Raw genomic sequence first — 8,627 nt, 5'->3', positions numbered from 1 at the left:
AAGATTGCATTAAAAATTTTGAGTTAAAGTCTGGGATACAAATAATGCAATTTGATTACCCCTTTTAAAGGTTATTTTTTAAATATAATTTTTCTGATACTGATATAGCAGCTTAGAACCAGCTTCAGAGTAATGAACAACCAAGGAGTAACACAACTAATGAGAAGATCTCTCTGTTACATTGTTAGTATGTATGTGGCTTCAAGAAATCCTTACAGCTGGTAAACTGGCTGGGATTTCTGGGAGTTGTAGACATAACATCTGGGGACTGCAGGTTGAGAATCACTGGTGTAGTCTGACATGGTGGTTGTTAGAGTGGTCCAGCATTTCCGTGTTCCCAAATGACATCCTGTGTACAGGTTGGTTCATCAAGTGCTCTGCTATGGCTGACTTCTCTGCTTGACTTAGTCTGCAGTGCCTTTCCTGTTCCTTGATTTGTGTTTGGGCATTGCTGCTGTGTTTGGTGGTCCCTATGTAGACTTGTCCACAGCGGCAAGGCCAAGCCGTTTCGGTTCCATGACCCGGCCTGAAGCCAGATTGAAATGGGTCAAGAAAATCCGCATCGTCCAAGAACCCCTGAAGTTGTCTGCCCAGATAAGGATATTGAACCTTTAATAAATGGTTAAAGAATACATTTTAGATAGCATTGATGGTGATTTAAACATTGTTGTTACATTATTATTTTATTGTATGACACAGCAAACAAGATAGATATGTTTTGTTGTACCAGCTGTCAGCTTTAGTTTGTAGTGCGGTTTTCTTGTACTGGTTTTTTGTCTGCTATGCTTTGAGGAGTTTCTGATTTTTGACTTCAATCAAAGCAGGTTATTATTATTATTATTATTATTATTATTATTATTATTATTATTATTATTCTCTGATCAGCACTGATTCAACTGAGACTGGTGTTGAAAGCTGCGATTCCTCAAGTAGCCATCAGATGGCGCTTGGAGCTTAACCAAACACAATGGCTCTCCTCTCTGGCATCTTGCATCTCCAGCCCTGGGCTATGGAGGAGGCAATGGAGGAGCAGAGGTCCAAGAGTCAGGACTCCTGGGTTGTTAGAAGCCTGGTTCCTCAAAAGAAATATGATTCAGGCCTTCCAGGAAAGACAGCAACCGCCAAGACTTCAGCCCCCGGTTTCCATGGCAACCAACAGCCCAGGCAGACCTTGACTATTGCATTAAGCCAGAGTTGTTCAGACCCTCCTGACTCCCTTTAGCTTCATTTCCAATGTGAGAGGCCATTCTAGCTGCTTCTATAGCTAAGGACTCAGTAAGAATCGCTGGGGGTTGTCTCACATTCCAAGGGTTTTGTGTCACTTCGGGCCATAAGGGAAGAGTGGCTCAAAAATGATGCCTCTATAGGGCTAAACCCACTATTAGTCTCAGCTAGAATACACCTAGCGAATCAATAGCTCTTCCTTATGTATTGACTCACCAAGTTGCCATGTGACGACTCTCTTCGGGCTCCTGTTTGGTTTTCCAGGCTTGATTTGAGAATGCCTTATATGGAAATGATTTTTTTAGTATATCGGGGCATACTGAAAGAGTACAAAAGAATAGATACAATAAAAACAACTAGTAAGGGTGGCAATGATCTTATGAGATGTGTGAAGGCTCCTTCTAATGCCATAAACAAGCTGTTCTCCAATGAATGGAAAAGCATATTTCCGCTGATTTCCTTCAAGCCAAGAGAGCAATAGAACAAGGAACAGGAGGCATCAGGAAGCAAGAGTAACCGGTGTGACATAAATGGACACACATCACTAGTCAATGCATCCCCAAAGGCTCGGCGCTCCATTTCTCCTCTTTCCAAGTCAGGAACAAGATTGTACATTTTTAGCAACCATTGCCTAAAATGATTACTTAGTCTTTTACATCTTAGGCTATAAGAGGTGGAGGACTCGATAGGTTTTTTTTACTAATGTGTATACCCAGTGTTGTCTACCTTCTCCCTGCTCCATCTCTGAGAAAGGCCTACCTCACAAGGTCCCCATGGCAATGCTCTTTGCCTTTCCCTTCTTTTTTTTCTCTTTCCTTCCTCCTTCCCCCTCATACATGTCACCTTTTTTTACTAGTGACATCACAGAGGGCCACTTCACCCAGCAATAGTCAATCCAGTATAATCACAGGGGGCCACTTCATCTAGAAACAATCAATTCAGTCACCTCACAGAGGACCACTTCACCTAGCAACAGTCAATCTAGTGGCATCATCGAGGACCACTTCGCCTAGCAACAGTCAGTTCAGTGACATCACATAGGGCCACTTCACCTAGCAACAACCAATCCAGTGACATCACAGGGCCACTTCATCTAGCAACAGTCAGTCCAGTTACATCAGAGAGCCACTTCACCTAGCAACAGTCAATCCAGTGACATTACAGAGGGCCACTTCGCCAGCAGCAGTCAACCCAATAACACCATAGAAGGCCACTTCAACTAACAACAGTCAATCCAGTGACATCATAGAGGGCCACTTCACCTAGCAACAATCAATCCAGTGACATCATAGAAGGCCACTTCGCCTAGGCAGGTAAAGGTAAAGGTTTTCCCCTGACATTAAGTCTAGTTGTGTCCAACTCTGGGAGTTGGTGCTCATCTCCATTTCTAAGCTGAAGAGCTGGCGTTGTCCATAGACACCTCCAAAGTCATGTGGCTGGCATGACTGCATGGAGTGCCGTTACCTTCCCGTCGAAGTGTTACCTATTGATCTACTCACATTTGCATATTTTGGAACTGCTAGGCTGACAAAAGCTGGAGCTGATACCAGGAGTTCACCCTGCTCCCCGGATTTGAACCATTGACCTTTCGGTCAGCAAGTTCAGCAGCTCAGCAGTTTAATACGCTGACTACTTCACCTAGCAGCAGTCAATCCAGTGACAACACAGAAGGCCACTTCATCTAGCAACAGCCTTTGTGGTACAAATTGAGAAACAAACACACACATGCATTGCATACCATTACTTCAACTCTTACATATAGATAGATAAGTGGGACCAGTGACTTAATTGCTTTACAGTACCTCACTATAGAACAACAGTTGATGCTAACAACCAACAGCAGTATGCCACGATCTCCAGCTGTCCCAGTTTAATCCTCTGCCACTTTTCAACTTTTTTAAAAGTCCCAGTTTCTCTCTCATCCTTCCACCTTCCCCTATTACATTAATTTTACATCAATTTCTGGAAACAATATTTGATAAATTGCATGCTCTATGCCTGAGAGGAAAGTAACATAGCAAAGTTCCTCCAGAAAAAAATATTAACAAGAGAACCCTAAGAGAGGGTCACATAAGTCCAAGTCAACTTGGAGGCATATAACAACAAATGTTGATATTCTGAATGAAGGGACCCACAGGTCTTATCAGGACCACCGATGGCTGCAATTCAGCCCCCGGATAGTCCTGCGAAGGCTCCTCCAAGTCAACCCCCTGGGATGGGAAAGATTGCCTTTACGTTCTGTTCAGTGTCAAAACAGGGAAGCTCAGTGTCATCCAGAGGAGTCCTGATGCTTATCTCCAATCTGGGACCAGAAATAAAAACAGGCTTCCCCTAAGTGCCAAGGATCTTCCTAACTGAGGATTCTGGCAAAGTGAAAAGTCTATTCAGTTTGCTGATTAGAAGATGAAATCCTGCTGCTTCCTGAGGTCAGTAAATAAGACCTTTTCCCCACATCATTTTGTTCATTTCTCCAACTGCAAGGGCAATTAGCATTGCAATTATTATTATTTTTGGTTCATTTATATCCCACTTCACACCAGCATTGGGACTCAAAGCAGTAGAGCAGTGGTTCTCTACCTCCCTAATGCAGTTCCTCATGTTGTGGTGACCCTCAACCATAAAATTATTTTCATCGCTACTTCATAACATAATTTTGCTACTGTTATGAATTGTAATGTAAATATCTGATATGCATGGTGTGTTTTTATTCACTGGACCAAATTTGGCACAAATATCTGATGCGCCCAAATTTGAATACTGATGGGGTTGGGGGAGAGGTTGATTTTGTCATTTGGGAGTTGCAGTTAACCTACAATCAAAGAGCATTCTGAACTCCACCAATTATTATTATTATTATTATTATTATTATTATTATTATTATTAAACTTTATTTGTACCCCGCTAGCATCTCCCCAAGGACTCGATGCGGCTTACAAAGGCCTCAACACACAATATAACAATACAAAACAAAAGGCAAATTAAAAACAATTAAAACAGTATAAACAACAAGCAATAAACAATACGCTAAAACACAATAAAACTGGGCCGGGCCAGAGTAATGGGTACAAGATTAAAAGTGCTGATGTGACAGGTGATATATAAGGCTTATAGGGCAAGTGCAGAGTGCGATATACGATCTTAGTTCTAATAAAGTGCTTATGGGACTTGGTATTGGAGATTTCCTATTAATCTGGGAAGGCACATTGGAACAGCCAGTGATGGAATTGAAACTTGGTACACAGAACAGAAAATACTGGAAGGGTTTGGTGGGCATGGAGCTTGGGTTTTGGAGTTGTAGTTCATCTACATCCAGAGAGCACTGTGGACTCAATGATGGATCTGTACCAAACTTGGCACAAATACTCTATATGCCCAAATGTGAGCGCTGGTGGAGTTTGGGGAAAATAGACATTGACATTTGGGAGTTGTAGTTGCTAGGATTTATAGTTCACCTACAATCAAAGAGCCCCATGAACTCCAACAACAATAGAATTGGATAAATTGGGCTTTTGGTGGGAGGAATCGTCATCTGTTTCCAAAAAGGAAGAGAAGGGCAGGCAAAGAGATATTCAACCTTCTCTGCCAATGGGGTTTCTAAGACCATCAGGAATAGGTGTTTCCTGATGGTCTTTTGTAACCCCTCTGACACCCCCTTGTGACCCCCACTCCGGGGTCCTGACCCCCAGGTTGAGAAACACTGCAGTAGAGGTCAATGAATTCCCTTTGTATCTTCATATCTGTTCCAAACAATTTAATCCAGCATCTAAACCAGGGGTCCCCAAACCTTTTGAACAGGGAGCCAGTTCATGATCCTTCGGACCATTGGAGTTGGCCACTGAGCAATTATTATTATTATTATTATTATTATTATTATTATTATTATTATTATTATTATTGTAATAACAAAAACAATAATAATAATAATAATAATAATAATTTAAAAAAGAGAGAGTTGGAAGAGATCATTTGGGCCACTGAGTCCAATCCCCTTCTGCCTTTGTGCAGAATAATAATTATTATTAATATTAATTATTATTATTATTATTATTATTATTATTATTATTATTAATAATAATAATACAGGGTTTTGGAACACAATACTCCTGAGCTTACAATCATGTTAAAAAACAAAGTATGGATTGTCGATATTGCAATCCCAGGGGACAGCAGGATTGAGGAGAAACAACTGGAAAAGCTGACACGATATGATGATTTAAAGATCGAATTACAAAGACTCTGGCACAAGCCAGTCAAGGTGGTCCCAGTGGTGATCGGCACACTGGGTGCAGTGCCTAAAGACCTTGGCCTGCACTTAAACACAATCGGCGCTGACAAAATTACCATCTGCCAGCTGCAGAAGGCCACCTTACTAGGATCTGCCCGCATTATTCGCCGATACATCACACAGTCCTAGACAATTGGGAAGTGTCTGCCGTGTGATCCAGTACAACAGCCAGCAGAGTGTCTGCTGTGGACTCATCTTGTTGTGTTTCAAATAATAATAATAATAATAAGGGTTGTAAGAGAAGAAGTGACCCCTTGTGTCATTTAGCCCAACCCCCTTCTGCCCTTGTGCCATGGGGGCCGGATAAATGGCTTCAATGGGCCGCATCCGGCCCCCGGGCCTTAGTTTGGGGACCCCTGATCTAAACAATCATGACTTCTTGGGGGACCCTAGTGAAGGAGACAAGGGACACCTATTTGATTTGACTGAACTTGATTAATAAATAGCAATAGTATGAAGAATAGTTTGATCAAATAAATAGCCACAATCTTTAATGTTAGAATCTGCCATGAGAAAAATGGACTGACAGGGCGATCAAGCACAAGCAAGGAAACAGACCATCACCTTCTTTAAAGATGCAAAAGGATACAAATTGAGGGTTTGGGAATGTCAAACTAAAGAACTCACATAGGCGGCAAGTCTAAGATGTTAAAATGTTCAAAACAGAAAGGGTATTTTTATTTTGATACCAGGAGCCTCCAATGGCCTAGGGGATAAAAGCCTTGTAAGCTCGTTATAGAACTCCACTTAAAACAGAGCCAGAGCTACTAATAAGAATCGTACTAAGCACAATAAAATTAAAACAGACACAACACCTGAGGAAGTGATAACGAAACAAGGGGAACAACCCAGGAGACCTTGTTGTGTACCAGTTCTTGGCGTTGCAAAGCAAACGAAGAATTCCTTTGAATATAGAAACTGTTATCTTGGAGACTGAATATCTTTACTACAATTGACATTGGCTCAAGATTCTACGCAACTCCAGGATGGGAGTTGTGATACATGAACATCTGGAAGGCTAGAGTTTGTTCTGCTGAGTTGAATTTAGATACAAGTTTTGTGAATATGAGAATTGATGTTAAAGCGTCCTTTAACCATTCCCCACCCTCAGATCTACAAGAGCTGTTTGGTTTCATTTCCCATTATCCCCAGTCTGCATGGTGAATAATCAAGTGATGGGAGTTGTCATTCAATAACATCTGGGGACACAAATTGGGTGAAAACTAAAGAGTACCGACCACTATGTTAAAAAAATTATAGTTGGCCCTTTGTATTCATGGATTCTCCATCCATGTATTCAATGCCCCTTTGAAGGCAACAATAAGGCCGATGTGGCCCTCGATGAGAATGAGTTTGACACCCTTGCATTACAATTACTCCTACTATTTAATATACTATGGGTGTTTACTGTTGTTCCTGAGTGCATAAGACTGTTCACGGCCTTCCATTTTCTCCCACTAAATCCTGCCATTATCTCAGTTTCAAAATATGTCAACAAAGAAGTAATTTCTCCTTCATCCTATCATAAATTCTATTGCCATTTACCAAACACAGGATCTTTTGATAGTAGCCCTGGTGGTTTGGAAACACACTTCCCTAGGAAACTCAGCTCTCTCCATTTATAGCTGTGTGTTGTTTTTGTTATTCAGGTGAGAGTTGCAATGCTTGAAATTCAGACTACATTTTGCTAAAGTAATTAGATGTTCATCACATATTTGTTTTTAATGTCAAAACAAAGAAGGACTACAACAAAAGCATATTATTATTATTATTATTATTATTATTATTATTATTATTATTATTATTATTATTATTACACTACTTTCCAAAGCAGCATATGCTTTCCCACTATCACCACTGTCCTTGTAAAAATCAACCACTCAAACTATTATTAGTCCTTGGAGAGTAACTTCCATAGGTCACGAATAAAAGCTTTGTTATCTCACTTAACAAAGCCATTGACAAAGAAGCTTCTTTTTTACAAAGACTTTTTATGCCTGGCCAGTACCCCCTGTCCTCTCCGTTCTCTGTCTAAATTGAAGGTTTATCAGCATATCAGCACCAAGAGGATGATGAAGGAAGGCTGGAGAAATATTGCTTTGGCATTAAGTTGCAGAAGTATGCATACAGTTGACAGTGTAAACTGTGGCTCAACAAGAGTAGGATTCTGCTCTGATTCTACTGTAGCTGTATGTTACTACTTACAACTGACAAGGCAAACAGCAGCTACAAAATAAAGTTCGAAACAGTGGAGTAGATTACTTGACCTCCCCAGCTCTTCCCACCATGACAAGAATGCATAGATCTATACATTCATCTGGAAATTAAAAGAAAAGTGGAGACTGGTGAAAGGAAAGGTCATTTCAGGATGAATTTGGGAAGAAGCTTGAAGTGGTCTTTAGAAGACTCCTAATATTTACCCGCATTGGCGCAGCGGGTTAAACCACTAGCTGCAGAAAAACTGCTGATTGAAGAGTTGGCAATTCAAAGCTGCGAGTTGGAGTGAAGTCCCAACTGTCAGCCCTAGCTTCTGCCAACCTAGCAGTTCAAAAGCATTCAATGAGGGTAGATCAATAGGTACCGCGTCGGCAGGAAGATAAAAGGGTGCCCCATGCAAACAAGCTGGCAAAACACTATTGGATATGTCTATAGACAACAAACTCCCCGGCATTGAAAAATAGAACAAGAGCACCTCCCCATGGCCAGAGTTGAGCATTGCCTCTAGATGCCAGAAATGAAAAAGGAAAGTCCTTTACTTTGTCGGGTGTATTGTATTGTACGTCAGTGTGTAAAAAGGCACTGAATATTTGCCTTATATGTACTGTAAACAGCTCTGAATCCCTCTGTGGAGATAAAGCGGAATATAAATAAAATGTGTTATACAAAGCTTATCTAACTGGCTGCATATTGCTAGTTCAACACATTGAACTACATTTTTTCTTGAGATGTGGGAATACCTCCTTATTCTTTTCATGTTATTTCCACTTCTGGTATCAATCTTTCTGTTAAAAAAAAGTCATGCCAAGGAGCACATCTGCTTCATTAACTACTGCAACCAGTAGCATCATTTCTTACAAAACTTCATTTACAGTGAAGGTTATATTCCTCCTCTTTGGCC

Source organism: Anolis carolinensis, unplaced genomic scaffold (genome assembly GCF_035594765.1).
Source record: "Anolis carolinensis isolate JA03-04 unplaced genomic scaffold, rAnoCar3.1.pri scaffold_10, whole genome shotgun sequence".
Taxonomy (NCBI): Eukaryota; Metazoa; Chordata; class Lepidosauria; order Squamata; family Dactyloidae; genus Anolis; species Anolis carolinensis.
The sequence above is the reverse complement of the archived record's forward strand: the minus strand, read 5'-3'. Positions refer to the sequence as shown.